This window comes from Equus asinus, chromosome 10, assembly GCF_041296235.1.
Source record: "Equus asinus isolate D_3611 breed Donkey chromosome 10, EquAss-T2T_v2, whole genome shotgun sequence".
Taxonomy (NCBI): domain Eukaryota; kingdom Metazoa; phylum Chordata; class Mammalia; order Perissodactyla; family Equidae; genus Equus; species Equus asinus.
This window is the reverse complement of record NC_091799.1, coordinates 31,645,492-31,672,932: the sequence shown is the minus strand read 5'-3', so window position 1 is coordinate 31,672,932 and position 27,441 is coordinate 31,645,492. Positions and strand designations below refer to the sequence as shown.

General features: G+C 43.9%; 1 protein-coding gene across 2 annotated transcripts in view; it reads right to left on the bottom strand.

Annotated features, from left to right (window-relative positions):
• Nucleotides 1-27,441, bottom strand: part of LOC106822376 (major allergen Equ c 1-like) — a 441,100-nt gene that overhangs the window by 8,468 nt on the left and 405,191 nt on the right. The gene's annotated exons all lie outside the window — the stretch shown is intronic.

Genomic DNA, 27,441 nt, shown 5'->3' with positions numbered 1-27,441 from the left:
TATGCCCTTCCCTTCATAACTTCAAATTAAGTACCTGGTCAACAACCACATTAAGACTTCCTCATCCAACATCAAATATAGGGCATTTTATAAGTGACCCAAGAGGAGGGTGACAGTCTGCCAGGTAGTTGAGAAAGGCCTAGCCTAAATCATGACAGGGTATGGGAAGGGACTTATGGAGTTCACATATGACCAGATACAGTCTCTTTAAACCAGGCAACTTGATTGAAACTAACTGGCTGACTGGAAAAGGACTTAGTGACCTTGTCTTCAGTCACACTTAATTGGAAAATTCACTCATTGAGAAAGCCAGTGGGAACATTCAAACTGTGTTATAGAATATCAAGGCATAGTCACTGCCAAGAAGAAGAACAAGAAACACAAGCTTTTTTGGTTCATGTGCCAGAGTGGAAGGACCCCTTGGTCCCCAGCCTCCAGGGTGAGTGTGCATATTGCTGGTACTGGCTCAAATCCGGTTCTAAAATATCGACTCCCTTCACCAATGAAAGGTTGCTTGGAGCTAACAATATCCTATCTGTGTCATCTGGGTCCTCCGGAAAGCAGATGCCAAGACAGAATTATGCGTGTAAAAGGTTTATTGGGGAGTAGTACTTGAGAAAGGAAAAAGGGAGGAAGCAGGATTAGGGGAGGGCAGTCACCAGACCATGACATACATCTGACAAAGGCTCCTTCAGCCCAGCGGGGAGCTCTGGAGCATGTCAGAGGAGGCCCGTGGTAGGGAGAAATGGATAGGCCCTTGTACCGCAGTCTTGCTCAGTCGTTGGCTGCGGCCACCCCAAGACCTGTATCTCAGCTCAAGAATTCAGGGACTTTTGAATGAATCAACAGTGGAGGCAGCCAGCTAAACACACTCCTCACAGCTGGGCATGAGTCCTTTCTTGAAGCTGGAATCTGAGCAATATGTCTCTGTGTCTGACACACCATCCTAATATCCAGAAATAGGTAGTCTCCTCAAAAGAGGTCCAGAGTTCTCTTCCCACATGCGGTTGGGGCAGTGACGGAAGCAATCTTTTCCCTCTTTCTAGTTGGAAATTTCTACCACAACATGAGAGTTCCCTGTAGGTAAGAAAACCAAGAATCTCTGTGATTGTCGTCTCCAGATCCACTCATTAAAATACAGCAAGTACTTCCATGTGGCCCCACGTTACCCAGAAGGCCATCTAGGATTCTCTCAGTAGGACATCATTTAGGATCACTTTATTGAAGTGATGCTGACACCACCAGGCTTGGGGAGGGGAAAGACAGTTTGGACAGTGGGAAGAAGAATCATAAGTCTTAGATCCCTGACCCTGGGGAAAAATGTCAAGGAGCCCCAAAGATAAAAATCATTGATGTCACAATTTTGCCATAGGCTGGACCTAATTTGAAAGCTAATAAAATCTGCTTCATACCATCAATGTGGGGATTTGATGAAATTATTTAGGCAAAGAGCTTGGCACAGTGCCTGGCACGTAGTATATGGTCAATTAATGGAAGTTAATCATATTCCTTTATTTTGATTGACTTAGGCACTCAACAAATAGTCATCATTGGCTCACTATCCAAGCACTGAGTGCACATCGTTGATCAAAATAGCTCTGACCCCTGTCCTTACTGGGATTCTAAAGTGGCCTGTTTCCATTTAATCTTCACATTCTGCCTTCCCACAGGGTCAAGAGCATGACACGAGGAAAAAGACCAAACTAGGTGCCTCTCCTTTAATTGTAGCCTCTACAAAAACCCTAATTCCTTTCTTTCATGCTGTAGTCCCTCCTGGAAAGCCCTCCCTTCTCTGCCTGTTCAAATGTTACCTTTCCTTCAAGGCCCAGCCCAAGAATCCCTGTCCTTTGATTCTCCCAGAGCTCACCCTCTCATCCTTTGTGTGTCCCCACAGCCCCTAGAGCTTTACCGTCACCACGCAGCAGGCAGCCACGTACTGGGTCATGCTAATGTCAAAAGACAATACTCAACAAGTTAAAGACACATAGCTCTCATACAACTATGTAGTGAGCATGTGTCAAACATTTGATTAACTCATTATTGAAGGAGCCAGCTGGTTCAATGACAGCTGGTTCCATGGAGAATATGAATAGCTGAGATGCATATTGTCAGTCAAAGAAAAAAATGCCAGAATAAAATTGATAAGTTAAGACACAAAGTGGTTGATGTCCTATAGGACACTAAAACACAACCTTTGTGGTTACCTTCTCAATTGGACAGAGATCATTTCTACACTTACCAGACAAAAATACCTTGCGCCTTCTCAGTTATTTATTGATAATCTCTAACTTCAGAGTCTGGCCTCTAAACAACAGTAAATAGTAAATTAAACACTGTCACATTTGCCAGGAGAACCAGATGACCCCAGGAGGGCTTATCAGATGGTGTTCTTGTGTGACTTTGAAAGGAGACACGGTCATCTTTTTACCTTTACTCAAATTTTGGATAATTTTTTAAAATGCTAGTTTCTATGGTTGCACATACTTTGGACAGGTAATAGTGACTTTGGAGGCAGGAAAACCTGGATTCAAATTCTGATGCCACACTTCACCTCTGTGAGCCTCAGTTTCCTCAAAGAGTTGATGCAAAGATAATGCAAAAAGCTTTAGAAAGTGCTAGAATGCAAAAGGTTCCCAATAAGTATTAGGTCTCTCAGTCTCTTCCTCTCCTCTTGTGAAGATAATGACCATGTTCTGTATTTCTTAGCTTCTCTCCCCAGCCCCCACCCCGGCTAGGTTCTAATAGAATGCCTGAGCTCTGTGCAGGAGGTTTTCAATAAAGCCTCTCTGATGGTTTTATGTATGTGTTGTCTGACTCAGGCAAGTTCCTTCCCATCTCTGGGCCTCAATTTACCCATTGATGGAAATGAGAAGATTCAGTGGCTCTTAACTATGGCAGCACTAGTCCTGGGCAGGTTTTGGAGGTGGGGGAGGGGGTGCAGCATCCTTGGTTTGTACAGGGACTGGAGTGTACTGACATTTGGTGTCCAGCATCCGGGGATGATCACCCTTCTGCAGTGCCCGGGCCAGTCCCCCACAAGGTGGCACTGTTTCATCCAAGACATCAATAGCGCCCCCACTGGGAAACACTGAAGGATCTCTACAAGGCTTTGCAAATTTCACCTCTGACAACAAATTCCTGCTTCTCTGGTGTTTTGTTGTTGTTGTTTGAGGGATGGAAGATCACAGCTGCACTACAGAGGCCTGTTTTGCTTAAAGAAAAACATGTTTTGTTTCCATTTTAGCAATTTTCTAGATTATTCTGTACCTGAAACTCAGGTTCATGTTGTTGGCCCTTGCTTGTCTGAAGAATAGTTCTTGCTGTTTGCTGCTGCCAGCCACACTGAGCTGATCTATTTTCTGGGGAAAGAGATTGCTCCAGGGCATCCTTATTGGGAGTCAACTAGTCTTTGCTGAGTGGCCACACCTGCTGTAGAGAATAGCAGGGAAGTTGAAGACAAGGTCCTGCCATCAGGAGGGAAAAAACAATCCTATGATACAGGTAACCCCAGAGTTCCAGGAGAAAGCTGGAGGCCTGCTAGCTGCATTCTGAGCGACTTCCCTCCAAAAAACCTTCTCTTCTCTTCGTTCCTTTGCTCACGGTCCTGCATCAGGCAATTGTCTTGGTATCTCCCTCCCCTGGACGCTGAGCTCCAAGGGGAAAGCCACTGGGTCCCGTTCATCTCTGTCTTCTGTTTCCTCCTGGGCTTAGCACACAGCAGGCACTAAGTTTATACACTTTTAAATCCAAATCTCATTTTCTGGTCAATTCACCCTTTTTCCGGACATCCTAAAAAGAAGCAAGTTCTGTAAGCCAAGAAAAAAATAGTTTTTCCCTGGAAAATCAGTCTTCATAAGACCACTGAGATTCCTTCGTAAAAACTAGCAAAGCAGGAAAATGAAGTAGCCACAAGGTGGCGGAAGCGGACAGATTTAATTTTCCTCCAGAAGAACTAAAGAGAAAATAGGGTCTAGCTGTACTCACTTAGGCAGTTGCTTGTTGTCACCTATTGAGAGGAACACAGTCAAACAGTTAAAATCTTCTGATCAGTTTAAATGCTTATTTTTTTTTAAATATTGGCACCTGGGCTAACAACTGTTGCCAATCTTCTTGTTATTTTATTTTTTTATTTTTTTATTTTTTTTAAGGATTGGCACCTGGGCTAACAACTGTTGCCAATCTTCTTTTTATTTTATTTATTTTTTTTAAGGATTGGCACCTGGGCTAACAACTGTTGCCAATCTTCTTTTTATTTTATTTATTTTTTTTAAGGATTGGCACCTGGGCTAACAACTGTTGCCAATCTTCTTTTTATTTTATTTATTTATTTATTTATTTTTTTAAGGATTGGCACCTGGGCTAACAACTGTTGCCAATCTTCTTTTTATTTTATTTATTTATTTATTTTTTTTAAGGATTGGCACCTGGGCTAACAAGTGTTGCCAATCTTTTTTTTCTTTTTCTTTTTCTGCTATATCTCCCCCACCCCCCACTACCTCCCCACCCCCCACCCCCCGACCTCCCCACCTTCCCCCTTCCCCCCACCTCCCCCCTCCCCCCGACCTCCCCACCCCGTACACGGTTGTATATCTTAGTTGCAGGTCCTTCTAGTTATGGGATGTGGGACGCCGCCTCAACGTGGCCTGATGAGCGGTGCCATGTCCACGCCCAGGATCCGAACCCTGGGCCGCCGCAGCAGAGTGCGCGAACTTAACCACTCAGCCATGGAACCGGCCCCTAAATGCTTATTTTTAAGGAAATACAGTTTCATCTCTAATTAATTCAATATGAGGTCTGGCAATTTTGTTAGTTTCTGTAGCTTTCTCCAACTTAGAAACTTACAGCAAACACACCGGATCACATTCAGGGGACACTTGCAGAGAACATGGCACGTATTGAGTTGAACCACATAAAACTGCCATCTTAATGGGTCAGAAAAACCAACTGAATAGTGGCAGTTTCACATGGTTCAACCAAATAGTACTCATGCTACTGCTGACATAACTGATTTTCTTTTCTTGATATGTAATCATCAATCTTAAATAACAGAATTTTAATACATTATTTAATCATTAATGTGAGAAACTTCAAAATAGGCCTTAAAATGCTTAAAACTGGACTATTAGGCTCGCCTGCATGAATTTGTCAATAATTGGTACTTGGTTTTTGCCCCACTTAAGTCACTTAACATAAACTAATTTAGAACTTGTTTTCTGTCATGAATTTGAGAGTCAGTTTTCTGCGTTGATCAGTTTTGATCTTGGCATTTAGAATGCAAAAGAAATTGAAATAGTTTTTAAATAGTATATATGGAACAGATTTTTAAAAATATTTGCTTTAAAAATCCACCAGTTTCTTCAATACATGATTTACAAATCTAGTATTGTCCATTTTGTTTACTATAAAACAGCTGTATAAACAGTTTTGTACAATCAGAAATACCAACCTGTGTGATGTTCCTTGTTACATGACTGTCGTGTTCAGCTTAACTGCGTGCGGTCTAGTCCATTCACTCGTGTTTTGGAGAGTGTTCTTTATTCAATGGAGTTTTAATTTAGCATATAGCAAAATGAAGGAGAGAGGGGACAGGTCAGATACCGATGAAAATTCAAGGAAAATGAGGACTGAAAAAATTTCCACTTGATTTAGTATCCTGAAGGTAAGAGGTGGCCTTAGAAGGACCTGTTCCTGTGGGGCTAGAGGGGAACAGCCTCTCCACGATCTCTGTGCCTGTTCATGTTTGCACCTGTTCCAGCTCATCCCACAGATGAAAGGAGAGGAATCCATACCTCCATTTTCTATCAGCAGCTTGGGTCCCAGATGAAGCTGGTGGAAGCTGGCAAAGAGGCAGACTGATGGTGCAGAGCTTGGCTGAGGGGACCAGAGGCAAGAAGTGCAGTAAGGCGCGTTGTCGCCTCCTTGTGGCCAGCTGGAGGGTCAAGCTGCATTGCACAGCCACACTGCTGCTGCTGGAGCAGCCTCTTCCTGCTTCCCTTCTTCCTCTGTGCATGGTGAAAAGTTTTCTGCAGTCAGGAGTATTAAATGTTTGCTAATCTTTGTCTTATATATATACATATAGTTTGCAACTATTAGCCGAAGAGTCTCAGCAGAGCACAGAACTGGTACATATTATGGACTGCTTTAAAAATTGGACAGTCTGTTATTTTGCAAATATGAGAAATGTAGAATGGATTTTTGCTCTAGTCTTCATCTTGTTGATTTCCATTCTCAAGTGCAACCTATTCTCTATGCAGCTTCCAGAGCTAACTTATAAAAATGGAAATGAGATCACTTCACTCCACTGCTCACTCTCCAGTGATGGGCCAGCCCTGATGGCCTAACAGTTAAAGTTCGGTGCACTCCAGTTTGATGGCCTGGGTTCCGTTCTGGATGCAGAACCACACCACTTGTCTGTTAGTAGCCATGCGGTGGAGGCAGCTCACATAGAGGAGCCAGAAGAATTTACAACTGGACACAAATGGGTACTGGGGCTTTGTGGTGGGAGGAGGAAGATTGGCAATGAATGTTAGCTTAGGGTGAATCTTCCTGTGCAAAAATTTTGAAAAATCTAATCTCTGCCCCTCAGTCTGGATTTCACCATTCATTCCAAAGAACTGCTGCTTTGAAGAAAAAAAAAATCTCCATTGTCTTCCTATCACGCCTAGAAAACCATGTGAACTGTTTCTGGTGTCGATGTCTCCAAGCCCCACCTCACGTCCTAGCCTGCTCCCTCTTTCACTGGCCTTTTTGATGTTCCCTGAACATGTCCATCTTGTTTCCATCCCACCACCTTTGCAGTTGCTGTTCCCTCTATCTCAAACACGGTTCTCCTACATCTGTGCAAACCACTGTCGAGCCCTGCTTTGTTTTACTCCATAGCACACAGTCCTGCAATTTTATGATGTGTTTGTTTCATTTGTTTGCTTATTGTCTGTCTCTCTGAATTGGATATAAACTCCCCAAGGACTGGAGAGCTTGTTTCTGCTTGTTCCCTGACACAAAGCAGGAGCTAACTGGACACGTGAAAAATAAAGAATAGAGGAGTGTAAGACCTTGGTTACGTGGATGTCAAAAGTCCTGCTTTGGATGTTTCATGTCAGAGTGTTTTGTTTTGTTTTGAATTTCCAAGAACAAGCCGAAAGCAGTGAGGGAATGAAACAAGAGCCACTCCCATTGTGATTCTGAAGATGCATAAGTAGCCTAAATCACACCAGTGACAAAATAAATCACTTCAGGGCACTGGCTGGTCACTGGTTATATTGTTGCAAGTCTTTTAGCTTCCTCTCAATTGAACATTTTACCAACTTTTCTCAAAAGATGAAAAGAGTCCATCAAAGACCTAGGAAAATTGCATATTGAAAAGAATCAGTAAAAGCTATTAATGCGCTCTCCCCCAAATGGATCAAACTAGGTAATTTCTGGGCTTGCAGTCTTTCCTTTCCTCCAGATGGGAATCATCACGTCCACCTCGTCCAGTGTGTGTGGTGGAGAAAGAAGCGTAACAGACAGACAGTGCTCAGGATTCCTCTCATTTTCCTGTTTTACTGGCTGCACAGACCATCTTTTGTGAGCCTCAGTTTCCTGGCACCAATGTAGGATTGGGATCCTTGGATTGTGCCCCTTGTGCCCTTCTGTGGATGGGTGCAAGGCTGTTGTTGGTCAGCAAGGCCAGGAGCGAGAAAGCAGAGCCAAACAGGGCCGGTGAGGGTAGGGAAATCACGGACAAGCTGGAGTCTGCTGGGCACCTCTGCATCTCTCTGTCCATCCCCACATCTCACTACAGTGACCTTCAGAGAGTAATGGCCACTGCTTTACTTCTGCCTTCCAAACTTCATCCAAGCTCCTTTCTTGGCCAACTCTAACTGGAACTGTACAGGGAAAATGATACTGGGAAATATAGTTCCCAGTTTAGCCACATTGACAGAACGCAAGCCACCTATGTAGTCAAGACCAGTCTTAGGAGGTGAGACCGGAAGAACGAGAATGTGTCGACCACATGAAGCTCCTAGGCAAGAGCTTTCAGACCAAGGGAACCATGTGTACAAAGGCGTAGCTTATGTGAAGAATAGAAAACAGAGCAGGGTGGGCTGGATCATAGGGAGAGAAGGGGAGAATGGGATGAAATAAAGCTAAGCTATAAATATGGAATGGCTAGATTATTGTGGGCTCTATACGGCAAGGGGTTTGGATTTTATCTGAAGTGCGTCATTGAAGGGTTTTAAGCAGGGAAGTGACGTGATCAGATTTGAGTTTTCAGAAAGTCACACTGGCTGCTGTGAGCTGAAATCGCTTGTGGTGGGGCGAGAGAGGAGACACTAGAGAACATCCTGCACATAAATGTTTGTGTGTGCACGTGGGTTTCTGTAACCCAGATGCCTGAAAGGGGCTCTCTCAGTCAAGAAGTAAGCACGTTTGACCTTTAGGCACTTATGCAACTTGCTTCAGTATCACCTCCTTGAAGAGCCTTCTATGACCCTGCCATCTAGCTATGCCGACCCCTCTTCTTACTTCATGGCACCTATTTATTTTCTTCTTAGCACAGAAATGATGTATAAGATCTTGTGTTTATTTACTTTTTTATTATCTGTCTTTCCCATGAAGGCAGGACCCTGTCTTATTCCCCATTATACTCACACCTAGGACAGTGCCTGGCATAGTAGACACACAGTGAGTGAAGATTTATTGGATAGATAATTGCTCTCCAAAATGCATGAACAAGTTTATACTTTCAGCAACAACATATGAAAATCTGCTTTCCAAATTCCTCAACCAAAAAGAATGTTACTACTCTTTTTTGGAGGGAGGGGCAAACAAATGATATTTTGTTGTTTTCTTGTTTGTTTATATTTTTAAATTAAAACTGCAATGAAATATCTCTACATACTAACCAGAATGGCAAAAAACAAACAACCAAAAAACCTGACAACACGAAATATTGAAAGAATGTGGAACAACCAGATTTCTCATACATTGTTGGTGGAATGTACAATGATACAACAGATTTATATGCTGGTGAATGAAAAGATGCATCACGCTTAAATTTGAGAACACTGGAGAAAAAGAAAAGAGCCCAAGAGTTATAAAGAAAAGAATAGGTCACATACAACATCAGAATGGAATTCTTCACGGGAACCCTGGAAGCTAGAAAGTGGTGAAGAAATATCTTCAAAATTCTGAGAGAAAATGATTTTCAATCTAGAGTTCTACCTCCAGCCAAGCTAGCAATCAAGTGTGGGAGCAGAATAAAGACAGTGTCCCATATGAAGACTTGAACAATTTTGCTTCCTTTATCCTTTATCAGGAAGTTTCTGGAGGAAGAGAGTCATAAAATGAGGAAGGAAACAAAGCAAAAGAAAGATGTGGAAATGGGATGATACATAAGAGAGAAGCAAAGGGAACGCCAAGGATGATGGGAAGGAAAGTTCCAAGAGAAAGCAGGAAAGTTGGCACAAGAGGAGACGGGGAAGAGCCCCAGGAACGTGGCTCCAGGTGTAAAAGAAGGAGGAGAAGTGGGAGAAGGGAAAAAAAAAAGAGAAAGAGGAGGAAGAAAAGAAATAATTAAAAGGCAATTTATGCCTCTAAGAGCTGCTTAATGAATAAGGGAGAGGTACATGAGGAAACTAAAACTATAAAGCAAAGAGGAACTCTAAAGAAAACAGAAATTTTTAGAAGAAAAGATATGAATGACATTACACTATGAAGCTCCAGTGTAAATCATATCAAAAGGGACCGAATGACGGAAAGCCTTCAGTGCAGGCACGGGTCGTGGGACGTCTGCATGCCCAGCTGATGCTCATGTTCTTCACGCCCGTGGGTGCACTGGAGGTGGCCCTGGACAAGCTGCAGTCTCTGGGGACGCCCTCTTGTGAGTGTCCACTGGTGGCACAAAGCCCACAGTCCCACAGCACACCTGGCTCTCTGGTGGCTGACTCTCCTCCGGGGCGGCCCTGCACTAGGCCATCAACATGCTCCACGCTCAGCTCAGGCCGCAGGCTCGGGGCACCAGGCCCGCGGATCCTGATATCTAGGCTGCAGGGATCAATCAGTAAACTGACAAATTAGTTGCATAGGGCTGGGCGTGTGCATGTGCTTCTGAGCAGGGCCAGTTTCCTGGGAGTGCCACCTGTGCGGTCACACAGAGCCCAGGGCTCAAAAGGACCCATGCTTGATTTAATGCTTTGCTGTCGTCATCTTGAAATTCTTAATAATTTTATTTATAAACTTATGCTCCGTTAAGAGAAGTCTAATGGGACAACGGAGCATGTGCACGAGCACAGGATGTCCACGCCATATGTGTGTCTGCCATTCCTTGCCGTCCCATTTGCACAGAACATTCACAATGTCCCATGAACACAGAATTGCAGTGAACCCACAATGTGCAGGAATGCAGTGAGTCTCAAAAAGGGCAAGTGTGTTACACATACAACTGAATAAATGGGGGTGCTCACAGCACCAAGAGGCCTTGCTTTCTGTGTGAACCAGAAACTCGCTTCCAACTCAGAAAGAAGGCAATGGCATTGTAAGAAACACAGACGCTCAAGGAGCCGGGTCATATCCTTTCTCACTAGAGTGACTTCCCTGCAATTACTTATGCTGAAAATTAGGACAAAGAAGGAAAGAAAGACAGAGCAACACGTAGCTCCCTTTCCTCTCAGGCCTTATCTACCCATCAGGAATCTGGAGGGAGAGTGTTGGTAGAATGTGCCAATTCAAGAAGTGAAATGAAAAGTGAGTTAGTTTTGTGCAGCGTCTCTACTGTTCTGGTAAACGAAATACGCAGGCACATGTGAATTACCAAACACAACTTTAACTCTGGTCATTCTACAGATGGGGCAAATGCTGTTATATTGCATTGAAAGCTGGCATTGCACAATATAAAGATGAAAAGTACAATTCGTGCTAATAATTAAAATTTTCCTTTAAGTAGAATGGTATTTAATAGAAAAGAAAAAACACCAAGAAGAGCACAGAAGGGAAAACCACTTATATTTTTGTACCTTTCACAGCACTTTTTTCCTGCTTTTTGAACAAATTCCCACACTTTCATTTTGCACTGGGCCCCACAAATTATGTAGCCAGGCCTGCTTCCAAGTTCCAGTCCTTTTGTCATTTTTCATTAGTATATTTTTGCTTCCTTCCTCCTCCCACTTCTGTTTTGATCACGTTAACCGGTAGCTGTATAATTGTTTTTTTCCTCCCAAAAATGAGGATTTTGATTTATAAATTAGTTCTACTTTACTAATTATTAGTCTTTCTGTCTTATACATCACTAATATCTGCTTTTATCTTTATCATTTCCTTTCTTCTTTCTTTGCTTTTACCGTGATGTTTTTACGGGCTCTTTGACTTGGGAGTTTAATTCATTTCTTTATTTTCTTCCATTCTAACTGACACGCCCTGGAGTCTAAATTCTGACTCCTTCATCCACACCAGTTGCAGAAGACAGCTGCGGAAAAGGCCAGGTCCTGGAAAGGCGCAGTTGGGGCAGGTGGCCGCTAGGGGTAGACAAAGCACTCGTGAGTGAGGCCGCTGTTGGCTTCTAGCGCGAAGGACAGGTGGTCTAATTAATTCTCACGCCGTCCACGCCGAAATCGGCCATTCACTCGTCTTCTCCCTCCCTCTCCCCCCACTGGGCCTCACCTAGCCCTGGCAGCAGGCCAAAGGGGCCGTCAGGAAACCTCTGCAGGCGCCGCCAGGAAAATGGAGACCCTGAACAGAAACTGAAGGGGCGACCCTGCCCAACCCAAGGGAGGGGAAGGGCAAACTGACCACCAAGAGCAGGAGAGCTGGAGCCCGGAGGGGGCCCGGGCCTGCGCTGAGCTGTCGGAGAGTGATGGCGGCGGCGGCGGCGACGGGGGGTGTCTGTGTGTGCGTCTGTGTGTGTGCGTGCACGCGTGCTCCTCTGTTTCTTGCAAGGAGAGTGAGTGGCTCTAAAGCTGCGCTCTCAGCGGCGGGCTTGCAGAAAGGTGACGCTGGGCTGCACACCTAAGGAGATGAAGGCGTCCAGGGCTTGGCAGCGGGGCCCGCTGGAGCTAGGACGGGGCAGCTAGCGTCAGGGTCGAAGAAGAAATCATAAGAAAATTATAAAATATTCAAGTCAGTTAAATGACAGTGAAGATACATTATATCAAAATTCTTGGGATGCAGCTAACGCAGTGTTTAGAAGAAAATCTGTAGTTTTGAATACTTTTTTTTATGAAGAAAGAAAAGTCTGAAATCAACGACGTAAAGTTTCACCCTGTGAGGCTGGTAGAAGAAGAGCACCGTCAACTCAGAATACAGGAGGCGGGTACCGCCAGCAGGGCCTCCACGGCTCCGTGTCTTTGGTCCCCTTGTGCCCCCCCGCTGTCCCCCGTGTGGCAGTGTGGCCCTGGGACATCCTCTCTCCAGGCAGGGGCCACTGTAGTGGGGTGCCTCTCACTGTGAGCGCCCAGAGCCGCTGGTGGGTTAGAGGGGGGTCAGGGGTACATGCCTGGGCACACTGGGACATTTCATTTAAAGTCCCGGTCCCCCAGGCTGGTGGTGTCTACCAATGTGAATCTTTTCAAGCTGGAGAAAAGGAGTGAATTGAGGAAGCAGTGGACCAACCCCTGAACCCTGCTAGCCTGGCCTTTCTTCACCAATTTCTCTTAGTGCTGTTAAAAAAAGATTGAAGAAGATAATTTAGGTGATATACACAAATTTTAACACTTCATGAGGCAGACAGTCTCCTTTCAGAGAACTACAAATTGGGGCAGAATGCAAGGACGTTTTACGGGATAAAGAATAAGGAACAGGAAGAGACCAATATAAAATATCTGACCGGCTGGGGCTGAAAGAGGCTCAACACAAGGTTGACATAAGCGAAGCCATATTGTAGAAAAGAGACCATGTCATAACTTTGAATGACCTCTGACCAGCTAACCCAGCTGGATTTGCACCCTCCAGGACATCCACCTGATCTGTATTTTATGACCCCTGCTAGTGCATTTACCTCCCAGCTGCGATAAGACGATAACTTTGTTCTTTTGAGATCCTTAGGAACGTGACGACCCCCCAAACAGTCTGTGCTGATAGCCATCATCAATGAAACTGAAAGAGCTGGTGTGGCGATTCCCAGTCTGTAACACCAGAAGGTCAACATTCCTAAACCGTCCCCTATAACCCACTGGCCTATATAACTGCTTCCAGATTCTGTGCCCCCTTAAGGTGGTTCTTTTGGACATTAGTCGGCCATCTTCCCTCTTACTACCAAGCTGTAATAAAATGCCCTTTCTCTGCCACCATCTTGCATCGTGACGATTGGCTTTTGTCTTGTGGCGAGCAGATCGTGCCCTTTGTGCAGTAACAGGGCCACATGGATTACCCACCAGCATCTCTCTTTGTACCTGCTGATCTATTGATATGAGAGACCTAAAGGCCAGGCGGAGGTCACAGCCTCCTGTTAGTGGACCTCCTGCCTCAGGAAACAAGACCTTGAATCTAGCCTAAATTTGTGCGCAAAGAAGGAAGAGTGGGACTCTGGGAGTGATGGGGAGAGAAGCTAATTCTACTTGACCCTTGGCTCCTGGACCTGTGTAATACGGCTTTGGGGATTGAGAGATAATAGAAAATATGCATTGGTCTCTGCCCTCAGTTCCTGGCACAGAGCTCCCAAAACCTTTGTAAATTCCTAAGCAATAAGAGCCCTGGGAGCCTCTTTCGTTCTACTGAGTGACTCTGGGTGAGCTCCTGCATGGTTCCTGGAGGGGTCTGGTCCCCAGAAAGACCAAGCGATGACTAGAAGCTTAGAATTTTCAACTCTGCCCCCCTAACTTCTCCAAAGAGGAGAGAAGGGCTGGAAATGGAGTTAATAATTGGTCGTGCCTGTGTGAGGAAGCCTCCATAAAGTCCCAATAGTATGGGGTTTGGAGAGCATCCAGGTTGGTGACCACATCCACACCAGGAGGGTGACAAACTAACTCCTTGGGGACAGAAGCTCTTGCCCGTGGGACCCTCCCAGGCCTTCCCTGTGTCTCTCTTCACCTGGCTCTTCATCTGTGTGTTATGGGATCCTTTAAGAAAATGGTAAACATGAGTAAGCATTTCCCTGAGTTCCAGCAAGTTAATTGAACTGAGGAGGGGGTCTTGGGAACCTCTGATTTGTAGCCAAATCGGGCAGAAGTTGTGGGTAACCTGGGAACCTACTACTTGTGACTGGCAGCTGAAGTAGGATGGATGCAGTCCTGTGGGACTGAGCCTTAACCTGTGGGATCTGAAGCTATCTCCAGGTAGACAGTGTCAGAATTGAGTTAAATTGTAGGACACCCAGCTGGTGTCACAGAGAACTGCTGGTGTGGGATAAAACCCCATACATTTGGTGACCCGAAATGACGTGTTTTTTTTTTAAAGGTTGGCACCTGAGCTAACATCTGTTGCCAGTCTCTTTTTTCTTTCTTCTCCCCAAAGCCCCCAACTCAGTACATAGTTGTATTATCTAGTTTCAGGTCCTTCTGGTTGTGCTATGTGGGATGCCGCCTCAGCACAGCCCAATAAGCGGTGCCATGTCCGCACCCAGGTTCCGAACCGGCAAAACCCTGGGCCGCTGAAGTAGAGTGGGCGAATTTAACCACTCGGCCATGAGGCTGGCCCCTAAGGGTTCTTTGTGTGTGAGTGTGGCAGTAGTGCGAGAGTAGAGGAGACACGCAGGAGGTGGAGAATTAGGGTTTTCTCTGCTCAGGAGGGAGAGAACCAGGGTTTCTAACTCAGGGATAGAGAACAATGTGGGGGGCATAGCTTTAAGGTATGTGCCACAACTCGGACCGCAGCACCCTAACCCTGAAGGTGTCATCCCTAAGCTGGTGCCTTAGCTGAGTCTTAAAGAGGCCGTTCCAAAATTCTATCAGGATGGCAGCCTCCAGGTGATATGGCATATGGTAGAACCAGTGGATTTCATGATCATATGTCCATTGTCACACATCCTTCACCATAAAATGGGCACACTGGTCTGAAGCAATGATTTATAGGATCCCACATCCATAAATTAGACACTCAGTAAGCTCTCCATTAGTGATGCAGCCAGAGTCGCTGCAGACAGTGATGAAAAACTAACATCTAGGTTAGCTGTCAGTTCCGGTAAGGACAAATCACTGCCTCTTCCAGGATGGCAAATACCCATGATAATCAATGTGCCACAAGTGGCTGGCTGATCTCTTTAAGGATGTTACCACATAGAGGCTTACAGTGAGTCTCTGCTGCTAAATGTTCAGGCATTCAAAAGCAACATGAGCTAGGTCAGCCTTGTGAGAGGGATACCATGCTGTTGAGCCCTTCATGTAACACTGTGTAACACCTCCCCCGTCATCATGGTCTCTCACTTCACGAGCCCACTGCACAAGCGCTGTAGTGGGAAACGCAGAGCCTGCCTGGCGTTTACTAGTTGAGTCGTCTTGTACATCTGGTTGTTGAGTGCATCTTTTGCAGAGGATTCTTTCTGACACACAAAGATTTGCGGTCTGTACATAATGCCACACACCTGCCTCTTACCCAGACTTCCTTGTCTACAATATACCAATTTTAATCCTTTCAGGTCTCTTGGCAACCAGCCAAGCCATTGGCCACTGCTCAGGGGTCCTTGAAGAGCCTTATCTAGACCACCTCTCACTTCCTCTGAAGTGGGTGACCCAGTGCACTGATACAGACCTTCACTGCTACTGTTCAAAAATCCTTCCTCAAACACGTGGCCAGACTTTCCCCAAAAAGTATCGGTGAATTTTTAAGTTGAATGGGGTGGGAGTCTGAACAGCTAAGCTGAAAATCTCTGAATGGAAAAGATAATCTCCCACAGTTTTTCAGGGCTGAGGAAACAAAGACCTGCCACATTTTCTTTTGAGTCCCCAGGAGGGCCACATCCTAGACAAGAAGCAACCAGGAGGCAAAATAAGTCTTATCCAACTACAACCCAGCACTAACTCAGCTTGGCTGAGGTGATCCTGTCTACTTCAAAAAGAAAGAAAGAGGGCCGGCCTGGTGGTGCAGTGGTTAAGTGCGCACGTTCCGCTTCTGGATCTGGACAAGTCCTGGCACAGGTTCTGACTTGCCCCTGGCAATCTGGTTTTGGGTAGCTCCTGGCTCTGGTTCTCAGCTACTCCCGACAAACTAGCTAGTGTTCTGGTCTATGTTTTATGTAGAATTGTACTGTATGTTAATGTTTGTCTGAATTGAACTGGCTATTTGGGGACTGAGTTGCTCAGTGACTATAACAAACTGCCTTTTAATAGGTTAATCTTATGAGGGTTTTCTGACTCCAAAGAAAAGAGGCACTCTTCCCTCTGGTCCTTCAGAACATTCTCTGGTCTTACTGGGGACTTTGCAGAGGTGTCGAGGCATCTGCCCATGACGTGCAATGGCTTCATAGTGTTACCACCTACAAACATAGGTTCTTTTTTTTTTTTTTTTTTTTTGAGGAAGACTAGCCCTGAGCTAACATCTGTTGCCAATCCTCCTCTTTTTGCTGAGGAAGACTGGCCCTGAGCTAACGTCCATGCCCATCTTCCTCTACTTTATATGTGGGACACCTGCCACAGCATGGCTTTCCAAGCAGTGCCATGTCCACACCCGGAATCTGAACCAGTGAACCCTGGGTCACCGAAGTGGAACGTGTGAACTTAACCACTGCACCACCGGGCTGGCCCCCAAACATAGGTTCTTTACCCGCCACACAAAAGGGGCCAAATAAAAACTGGAACACCAGCCTTATGGCAAGGAAAGTGTTTTTATTTCAGATGAAATCAGCCAGGAGATGAGAGTAAGTCCTCAAATTTATCTCGTTTCATCTCATCTCCCTGAAAGAGGGCAGGCGAGGGGTTTTAAAGCTTTGTGAGGAATGTGGCTGCTTGTGGAGAGGTGGGGGGAGTCAGTGACCTTGCTGGTTGGAGCTTTCCCACCAGCCTACATTTGGCCTTGGGGACAGGAGGAGATGATAAGGAACCCAGGTCGTTGTCTTTGGCTGTGTCTGTCTCCATGTCGAATAGTGGATTCTGGAGCCAGGGAGCCAGGGAGTAGGCAGGGAAAGAGTGTTTTGGGTTTAACCCCATATATGCTGGGTTTAATGTAGGGGAACTGATATCAGGGCCAGCATCAATAGAGACTCTACCTGAAGAGTATATCTTGCTGGGCCCTCATTGTTCATGGTGAGGCAATTGGCAGTAGCAGCTCATCCAAGGCTTAAATCACCTGAACTTTGTGGGTGCCAGAACACATAAGGGAAAGAGTCGACCCCTTGGTTATTCTTGGGGAAGCTGTTCCCACAAGCACAGTATAAGACCTTAAGTACCTTTCCCTAGAAAGACCTTGTTTGTTGTGGCCACTTTGACAAAAACCCCTTTAAAATGGGAAATAAAAATAGTATATCAGAATGTAGCCCATCGGGGTACATTCTTCAAAATTGGGCAATGTTCAGTGATAAGCCCATGAAGAAAAATAAAATTACTTTCTTTTGTAATACGAGCTAGCCCCAGTACTCATTGGGGTCGATGATGTATGACCCCAGAATAAGTCTCTGAACTATGACACCATCTTGCAATTAGACCTATTCTGTAAAAGAGAAAAGAAATGGGATAAGATCCCTATGTGTAGTCTTTTATGTCTTTATATCAGAATAAGAATTTGGGAAGAAGATTTAAGATCATGATTCAGAGGGAGGATCCATGGAAAAAACCTGTTCTCCCAGAATAAAAGTCAGATGATGACCTTGTCTTTCCACGTTTTCTGTCTTCTACAACAGCTCCACCATATGCTGGAGGAACAGTTGGAGAAAACCAGGAAGGGCATAGTGACCCCCCTGAAGGCACTGACATGGCTTTATAACCCCCTTTACCTAATAGTCAGACAGGAATGGTCTCCCCTCCTCATCCCTGTTGGGGTACTCAATTTGGCCCAGGGAATGCTCCACCCCAGGCAGGGCAGTTCCCATTAAGACAAGTCCCTGAAGGTCTCAATGACCAAGGCCAACCTAGAGGGCTTTTGTATGTACATACTCCTTTTTCACCTTCGGACTTATGTAACTGGAAAAACAACATACCTACTTATCAAGATGATCTCAAAAGATGGAAAGTTTATTTACATCCATCTTTGCTACTCATGACCCCAACTGGGCCGACATTCAGGCCCTTATGAACAGCCTCAACACCCTAGAGGAGCGTAGGATGATACTGGACAAAGCTCATCAGGAGGATAAGAGCCCCCATGAGTTACAACCTAACAATCCAATCAGGGCTCCTGAAGTAGGGGCCACACCCAGAGTTGACCCAGGCTGGGATCCCAGTGACCCCAGAGGCTGAGCAAAATTAAACCATTATAAAGCATGTTTAATAACAGGGATGACTAGGTGGGTCCCAAAACTGAAAAGCTTAAATAAGGTCCAGGAGGTACAACAAGGGCCAAGAGAAAATCCTTCAACCTTTCTAGAGAATCTTTAAAGCCTACAGAAAGCAGAGTATCTGGATAACATGAGGCTGATCAATATGACTTTTATCAGCCATAGTGCCCCTGATATAAGGAAAAAATGCAAAACTCAGAATGGGGATTGGGGATGCCCATCTCACAAATTGTTGAGGTTGCATTTAAGAGGTATTCAACAGACAAGACCAGGATGTTCCCCTGCACTGCATAAGCCCAGGGGATCAGGTCCTCCTCAAAACTTGGAAAAGTTAACACCCTGAGGACCAACTGCAACCTAAGTGGAGTGGACCCTATGAAGTCCTTCTGGTCACATATTCTTCAGTGAAATTAAAAGGAGTTAAGCCTTTGGTACAACCAGCATGAGTAAAAATAGCACCCATTTCTAGCCAGGACTTCCCTCCTCCCCTTTATAATTCTCAAACAGGTAATGCCCTTCACGGACAGCAGGAAACAGAAAGACTGAATTCAAACATTGGGTGGGCATGGAGGCCTACAGCCCGCAGTTCTACCCGAGAATATTCCCGTGAACCTCTAACTGATCTTAAGTTACTCTTCAGAAAAAGCAACAAAAACTGAGGAAACTCTTGGGTCTCCAGGTACCAGGCTGAGTGAGTTTCAACTCTCTTTCTGGCACCTGGCTTTGACTGACCAATACAAATGTCTCCAAAGCAGGATGAGAAGAAGATGACATCTGTTGTAGACAGCTGTCCCAAGACTCTGGATCAGGTTTGTATTCTTAACCTTCTATCTCCTCATTTCAAATCCTTGTGATGTTTAAACTCTATATAATTGTAATAACAATTAATTTCTAGATTGCCTTACTTTTTAACTACCCTAATACCTTACTCCTCCAATTCTATAAGATAGATTAGGACCTGAATATAAAACTCTGATTAATCACAAAAATGCCACTTAAGATTTTCCTGATATTATGTTTGTTTTTCCAATCCTCATCTGAATGGGCCTCTAAAGGCAATGTTTTTTTTTTTTTTTTTTTTTTTTACAATGGGCTCACTCCTTTGCCACACAGAACAATTAGTCCAATTGTTGGATATGTGGCCAACTTCTCCTTTCTAGCATATCTGGGTTACCTTTGTGGGTTTCTCCCTTACAAGGTAAAGATTGGAATGCTTTAAAGCCATTTATTATGATGGAAAGATCTGGTATTCACAGTACATCCAATATTACTAATTATGATCTTGAAACATGGCCAACAGCCCACACCGTTAATGATACAGGGCATGGCTACTCTTTCTCTCTTACTTGGACTATACAATTTTCCCCACAACTAGCAAAGAAACAAAAGAAGACAGATACTACTGAGTGAACCATGGGAGGTTTTATACAAATCTGGGATGGATATGTTTGGCTTATTCCTAGTTATGGATCTTTAAATGCACTGGTACCCTTATGTTGGCAACAAAGAAATCATTCCAAACAAAATTTTCTGAATTGCGCTCAAAATATGGGATGGATATCCCCCAAGTCATGTCAAAATACTGTCATACTTAAAGAAAGTGATTGGTTTGGAACAGACTGGTCCTGTTGGCCTGGCATTTACTGGGTGGCTCCTAATGGAACTCAGTGGTTATGTGGAACAAACCTCTGGCCTTGGCCACCACCCAGATGGCTAGGACACTGCACCCTGGGCTCCCCTTGGATGCAGGGAAGGATCGGGTATTGGTTTTCTTTTGCAATCCGGATTACAATTTCTATTTCTATTACTTCTTGGAATTCTTGTATTAGTCATAGTATTCAGACTGATTACTGTTTTCTTTACTCAGTATTGTAAGACTAGTATGCAAGCTAAAGTGATGACTCAAAAACTCGAAATGGTCGATCAATTTTATGACTCTGGATGAATTTCTCTTTCTGATAAAGCATAAGAAGTTATTTTGGGGCTGGCCCTGTGGCCGAGTGGTTAAGTTCGTGTGCTCTGCTTTGGCGGCCCAGCATTTCACTGGTTTGGATTGTGGGTGTGGACATGGCACTGCTCATCAAGCCATGCTGAGGTGGCATCCCACATGCCACAACTAGAAGGACCCAAAACTAAAAAGAAACACACCACTATGTACTTGGGGGGCTCTGGGGAGAAAAAAGAAAAAGAAAATATTTTTAAAAAAAAGAAAACAATGAGCTTAAGAAAAAGAGAAATTATTTTGAAAATAGTCTTTTCTATAACTGTAAACAATGCAATCATAAAGAGTCACAAAAAGCACTTGTACAATGTTTGCACAATATAAGCTAATTGAAAAACATATGAAAAGCTTCCTCTGTTAAAATATATATATCTATGCTTGTTCACTATTTTCCCCCAATGTGGATAACCAGGAAAATCAGTGGAATAAAGGCCTAGCACCAAGGGATTTGAGGGAGCCAGGGCAGGCAGCAACCACCCTGGTGCCAAGGGACAATCTTTTGATCATCAATGCTTTCTATGGAAAGATTATCAAAAACAGGGAAAATGATAAATAAATGGAAAGCAGTAGGATATATTAGATTATATGAGGGAGCCATTTAAAATTAATTTGGCCTAAACTTATTTTTACAAAAAGTCTTGACTGGCCTGTTGGGCAGGATTTGTACATCTGCTTTAAACATTTACAATGCCCAAAAGCCAAGAGAGAGATGTCACCATCCCTCTCACCCTGGCATCTCTTTATAAATAAGAATTTCTGGGGGCTGGCTCCATGGCTGAGTGGTTAAGCTCACAGGCTTCACTTGGGTGGCCAATGGTTCCACCAGTTCAGATCCTGGGCATGGTCATGGCACCGCTCATCAGGCCACACTGAGGCAGTGTCCCACATAGCACAACCAGAGGCGTTCACAACTAGAATATACAACTATGTACTGGGGGGCTTTGGGGAGAGGAATAAAAACAAAAAGAAGATTGGCAACAATTGTTGGCTCAGGTGACAATATTTAGAAAAAAAATTCTTCTCAAAGAGCCATGGATATACTTACTAATAAGTCCTTTGGTGATGGCCTTGTTACACCTCCTGATCAGGTTTGAGATTCTTAATTCTCTTGTTAAGACTATTCCCAGAGACCCAAGGATATCAGTCCCTCCAGGAACAACACTCTAGAACTTGCCAGTAGTTACAGTTATAAGCTGGTCATTCCTCCAGTCCTTGTTAGGCCTATGCCCCTTACCAGCAGGAAGCAGCTAAAGCGGTTGTCACCTAATTCCCTCAAGATTGAGGAATGAACAAAAAAGGGAGGGATTTATAACCATGGGCCCATATAGAGCCAGTTTGGACAGACCTCCATCTCTTATCAACAAAGTGATTAAGGATTGTCTTTCAGAAAAACTGCAGTTATGTAGCCAGGGCATGCACAAAAGAAGAAATCATGACCTGAAACGACCTCAGAACCAAAGATCTTCTCTCCCGTGGAACCCAAGGACTGGAACACGACCAGAACTTGAAAGTCAGACTCTTATCAGAAGCAAGGGGTCCCTCATTCAGGAAGATCTGGTGTTAAAATTCTTCCTCCACCTGGTACAAAAATGTTTAGAACCCTATCATAAATGTTTAGAACCTCATCATAAATGTTTAGAACCTCATCATAAATGTTTAGAACCTTACCATAAATGCATGAGACCCGCCAATCAAAACCTGCCCCACTAGCATTTCTGCATTCCAGCTTGTTCCCCCAACCTCTTATATTTTGTCCCAAATCCTGAATCAGAGAGACAGATCTGAGGGCACATGCCCCCTGTCTCCCTGAAGATTGATCTCGCAGAATAAAATGCTGATCTCTCCCCTCAAAGGCTGGCACCATAATTAATTGGCTTGTTTATGCTCATCAGGCAGAGAACTCCAATTTTTTGCAGCAACATTTTTGTCTGTGATCTCTTGGGATCTAAATTATGTGCCCACTAAAGGTAAGGTTTGGCGATACATTCAAGTTGTAGATTTTGAGCAAAATTATAAAGAAAACTGACTCTCCCATGTAAACTTGTCTGGGAAACCATATTGGATTTTAGAACTTCAGGCAACATGATTCACCTGGGCCAATCATCATGATCACAATTAGAGGATTTATTTCCAAACCCTGGGATCCAAACTATCACAATGGTCACCCTGGGATGATGGGAGATCAGGGCCTTCCATACTTGAGCACTTACAATTAAGTCTCACTCTTGTAACACACACCCTTTGTAGGAATATGTGACAATCTCTATCAATATGCAGTGAAAGAAAATTATTGCAAAAATATTATGATAACTCAAAAATTCCAAGTCACGGTCAAGGAAGCCTCAGAACAGGTAGTACTCCGTAAGCCCCAATAACCACAGTAGCTTCTCATTAATGCAACTCAGCTCCTTACTCTGAGGTCTGGGTACCTCAAGCCTAATTCTTAAGAGTAGATTCTGATTGGCTTGTGCTGGTTTATTCAGCCATGGGCAGCAGCAACCTGACCTGGCTGGTCAGACATGGCTGGAGCTTGTCTCATGGAAGAGCAGCTGTGCAGACAATGCAGTCTCCTCCACCCCATCACTTCTGCTCATTCACACTGTTTCAGAGTTGAACAACCCAGTTATCTCATCCTCAACTAGACTGTTCTCCATTAGAGACAACAGATGTGTCCATAACCTGCTTCAAATAAACATCATGGGCCACTGTTCCCAGTGCTGTGTCCTAGGTTAGTTCTGTCACTTCTCCTGTTGTCTTTTTGCACCTTTTGGACCTAGTTAAAATATATGTCCACACCCAGCACAAAAGATGAAAGAGGAGAGAGAAAAAATAACTTTTTTTAATAGAATAAAAATTACAAAGGTAGTTAAATATTAAATTTTTGTAAAGTCCATGGAAAACGAACAGACACCTGATAGAGATGCAGACCTGATTTCTGTACCTGGTTGTGAGGTAGTAATGGGATGGTTGGTACACTTCCTAACTGTCCCTTGTGTCCCTTCCATGTTTACTCTGCTCCTCAGTTGGCCACTGCTCTTTCCCTGGTCTTATTTCCTGGGCATCCACCCAGTCTTCCTAAAGGGGCCTGAGGTCTGTTACATAGGTTACAAGACTTGAGAGAGAAGAAGCTGTTTATGCAGATGATTTGGAAATTTATGGGAAGAGAGATATTTAAAAGGAACTACTATAAAGTGTCCTGTGTAATCATCCTACAGTTTTGGGGGCAAGACTGTATGAATCATGTTTTTTATTTTCTGTATTTTATGATGTTTCAATAGCTTAAAAATCTTAATAGCCGAGGAGTGCCTGCCCCACCCAGGGCTAGCCAATTCTTAGAGACAGCAAAGGACTCAACCTTGATGAACAAACCAAAGCAATCTTGAGTCTATAGCCCCAACCACCTCCTTATAGAACTCTCACACCCAAGCCAATATTTCCCCTGCCCTAAATCACCCTTGGGCCTGGTATGAAGCAACTGGAGACAACCCCTGTAGCCCAGAGCCCACCAGAATTATTAAAACTAGCCAGTCCTAAGCTGTTTACTCTGCCCTGCCTTGCCTTTCCCTCAGAAACACCAATAAAGGCTCTGGCTTGGGCTTTCTTTCACTCCTGTCTTCTGCCACCTGACCATTTCCCCTGTGGCCCCACATGACATGCAGTGACCCCCTCTCTGGGACCTGTGAGAATAATAAAGTTCTTCTTTCCAAGCCTCCTTCTCATTTCCTCCAGTGGCCACACTGACTTTATCATGTCATATTCAACATATACATTCTTAGCACAGAGACCCTCTTGGAGAATTGTCACTGGGCATCGGCAGCAAGGGAACAGCCAGGATGCACTTGGGTCAGAAGAGAGATTCAGGGAGGAGCCGAGACTATGAAGTTTTACGGCAAGGAATGAGTTTGTCACTGAAGGAGGAAGAATACAAGTGCTGTGTTTGGGAAATTGTCTGACTGGAAATCAGGAGAAGATTTCTCTTCATTAAAAAACTTGTAAAAAGAAAATTTAAGGAAACTAGGAAGAGAACTAGACAGAAAACAGTGGTGAGATGATTCTTACACAGTCCAGGTGCTCATACATTTTAAAGTTGCTTCATCAACTAAAAATGAGGCCAGAAAACAACAATCTGACATGAGAAGCAGAGAAAAACATGAATTATGGTCCATAATCAGTCAGACAGATTTAAATTCATTTTTCTGTGTTTATTTTGCACATGATATTTCTCAGTATATATATTTTATAGAACAAAGTATTCTGATTTACATGTACAATAATTTTACTTCATATCATACAAATGCAGGTCCTCAAAAAGAGAAATCTCAGTATGCAGTATTTTCAAAAGATTTTCCTTCAGTAAACTGCAGGAGAATTCATGTTTTCCCTGTGAGACAGTAAATTCCTGAGCAGGTGGCCTGACTGCAGTAGGAACAGAGAACCTCACTCCTTCCAGCCTGACTCCAGGGTGGAGCATCAGTGCAGCTCCTCTTTTCAGGACGAATGGGGCACATTGAGCTCTAGGGATGAGGCTGAATTTCTGGACACCTGACCTCAATCCTCCATCAAATAATTTCAGCTCTAAAAGAGCTTAAGTGTGTTATTTTCTCCATTTGAGGTTGAAAATTGAACTCACATAAAGGCAAAAGTAGGCAGTATATTCTGGTAATCCCAAGGATGCTGAATGGGAATATTTGCTTCAGCAATATTGGTACTAATACCCACGGAAAGCTTCCCTCAGACCCAGAGTTGAGGTGGCACAGACGGGAACTTCTCTCCCCACACTCCCTGGTAATTCAGGGAACAGACCAATGAGCACCAGGAAAATCACCCAACTCATCGGAAGCACCTCAAAACTGGCTCTCAAATGTAGTTGTATGTTAATTCCTTGGCTGAGCCTTATCATCTCCTGAATCAGATCTTCACACTTATATATTTGCATTCATCAATTCATTCTTTCATTAATGTATAATATGCAAGGATTATATGAACATATGCAAATTGAAAAAACAAAAGGGACAAAAACTGATTAATGAGCAGCAGGCATAGAAATGATTAATACAGGAATATTCAGTCATTCTTATCGAAAGACTCTCTCCAATTCTGAGTTCACCTGATCGGTTCTTAGCCTTTCTTGAGTGATGAGGATGATGAAATAATGGATTGCATAAAACGAGAAACAGAACTGTAAAGAATTTAAGCATGCCACTGAGATTTTTATCTCGGAAAGGAAGGAATTTGTTGGACAAAAAGGGAGGAAGATGGATCTAGGAAGGTAGGGTGTGCTGCTGTGCTCACCTGTGCCCTGGGCAGGAGACTCGACCCCCCTGGGGCAAAGAACCCTCTGCCTGCTTTCCTTGAGCTGAAATAAAGAGACCTCTCTAGTTCGGTGTGCATTCATATAAAATAGCCAATATTTCTGAGGTCTGGTTTGTGATTATGGTTGGGAGTAAGGTAAGTGTACTTTGGGGAGCAGGGATGAGTGGAGTGGGGGATGATAGAAAAAGAAAACTTTAAGAATAGTCTGAAAGGGGACAGCACAGTGACGTAGTGGTTAAGTTGGCATACTTCACATCAGGGGCCCACAGTTCATGGGTTCAGATTCTGGGCGTGGACCTACATCTATGTAGCACTCATCAAGCCATGCTGTGGTGGTGACCCATGCACAAAATAGAGGAAGACTGACACAGATGTTGTTAGCTCAGGGACAATCTTCCTCAAGCAAAAGAGGCAGATTGGCAACAGATGTTAGCTCAGCCTCACCAAAATAAATAAATAAGTAAATGTCAATTTCAAAATATTTTTTAAAAGAGAATAGTGTGAGGAGGTAAAATTTGCATGAATTATGAATTAGGGGTTCCTATTGAATGTGTTTTCATTTAAACTCACAATTCAGGGCCATCTGACCTTCTTCATCTGATGGGAGGGTGCAGGAAAGAGCTGTCCAAGCCAGAGACTGCTTTTTTGTTTTTTTTTATCACCTCTTTTCACTGATCTGCTTGAAGGTTTCCTTCAAGGAGATTCGCAGGCCTGGTTGTGAAGTCAGGCCTTGAAACATGGGCTGATGAGGAATAAAGGCAGACGGAGAAGAGGTTGGGGTTGGGTATCACTCATTTTAAAAAATGTTTGTGTTCAAGGACCTTAAAGAGTGGGTCCCACCCTTGTATACTACAAATTGCATAATAGGAACTGTAGAACTTGTCAAGAACTTGCATAAAGAAAGGATAATTCTGGAGATGTTCACTTACCACATCACATATAAACTGAATGACAATAAAGTGTGTTGAAAGTACAGGAAAGTGTGTGTGCCACTGTAAATCTCTCTGCATGCTGAGTGAATAACACTATATACCATCCTGACATGTGAGCATCTGTCACTGTGACTGAGTGATGGCACCAGTGTCAATCTATATCTAAATATTACTAAATCTAGGGGGCTGGCCCTGTGGCTAAGTGGTTCAGTTCTCTGGCTCCGTTTCAGTGGTCCGGGATTCGCTGGCTTGGATCCTGGGCATGGACCTAAGCACTGCTCATCAGGCATGCTGTGGCATCCCACATAGAAGAACTAGAACAGGTAACAACGAGGATATACAACTATGTGCTGGGACTTTGGGGAGGAAAAAAGAGGAACATTGGCAATAGATGTTAGCTCATGGTCAATCTTCTTCACCAAAAAACATACCTTTAAAAAAAATTACGAAAACTACTAATTACTTTCTTTCTTATTTTGAGACAATAATGGTCTTGGCTATTTTTTCACTTCAATCTACAACCTTGGAATCAACGTGAATCTCCCTCTTAAAGAGCCAATGATGCTGTGAACCATATTGATTGACATCCTTGCCTTCTTCACTCAATTCTATTTCCTGAGTTTAATATGTGGAATCAGATTTTGAGTCAGAGTTTTACTGGATAAAACGTGTTCAAGCAAGAAAACTGGACGCTAATGCTAAAAACAGCATTGGTGCACACAGTGGAAAAACCAACAGGGCTCTTATCCACCAAACTTGTCTCCCCTTCTCCTTAGTCAGAAAATTAGATTCTATTGCACAGCCTCTTTACTCTTAGCTATGGCCATGTGAAGCAGTTCTGGCCAAGTATGTGTGTC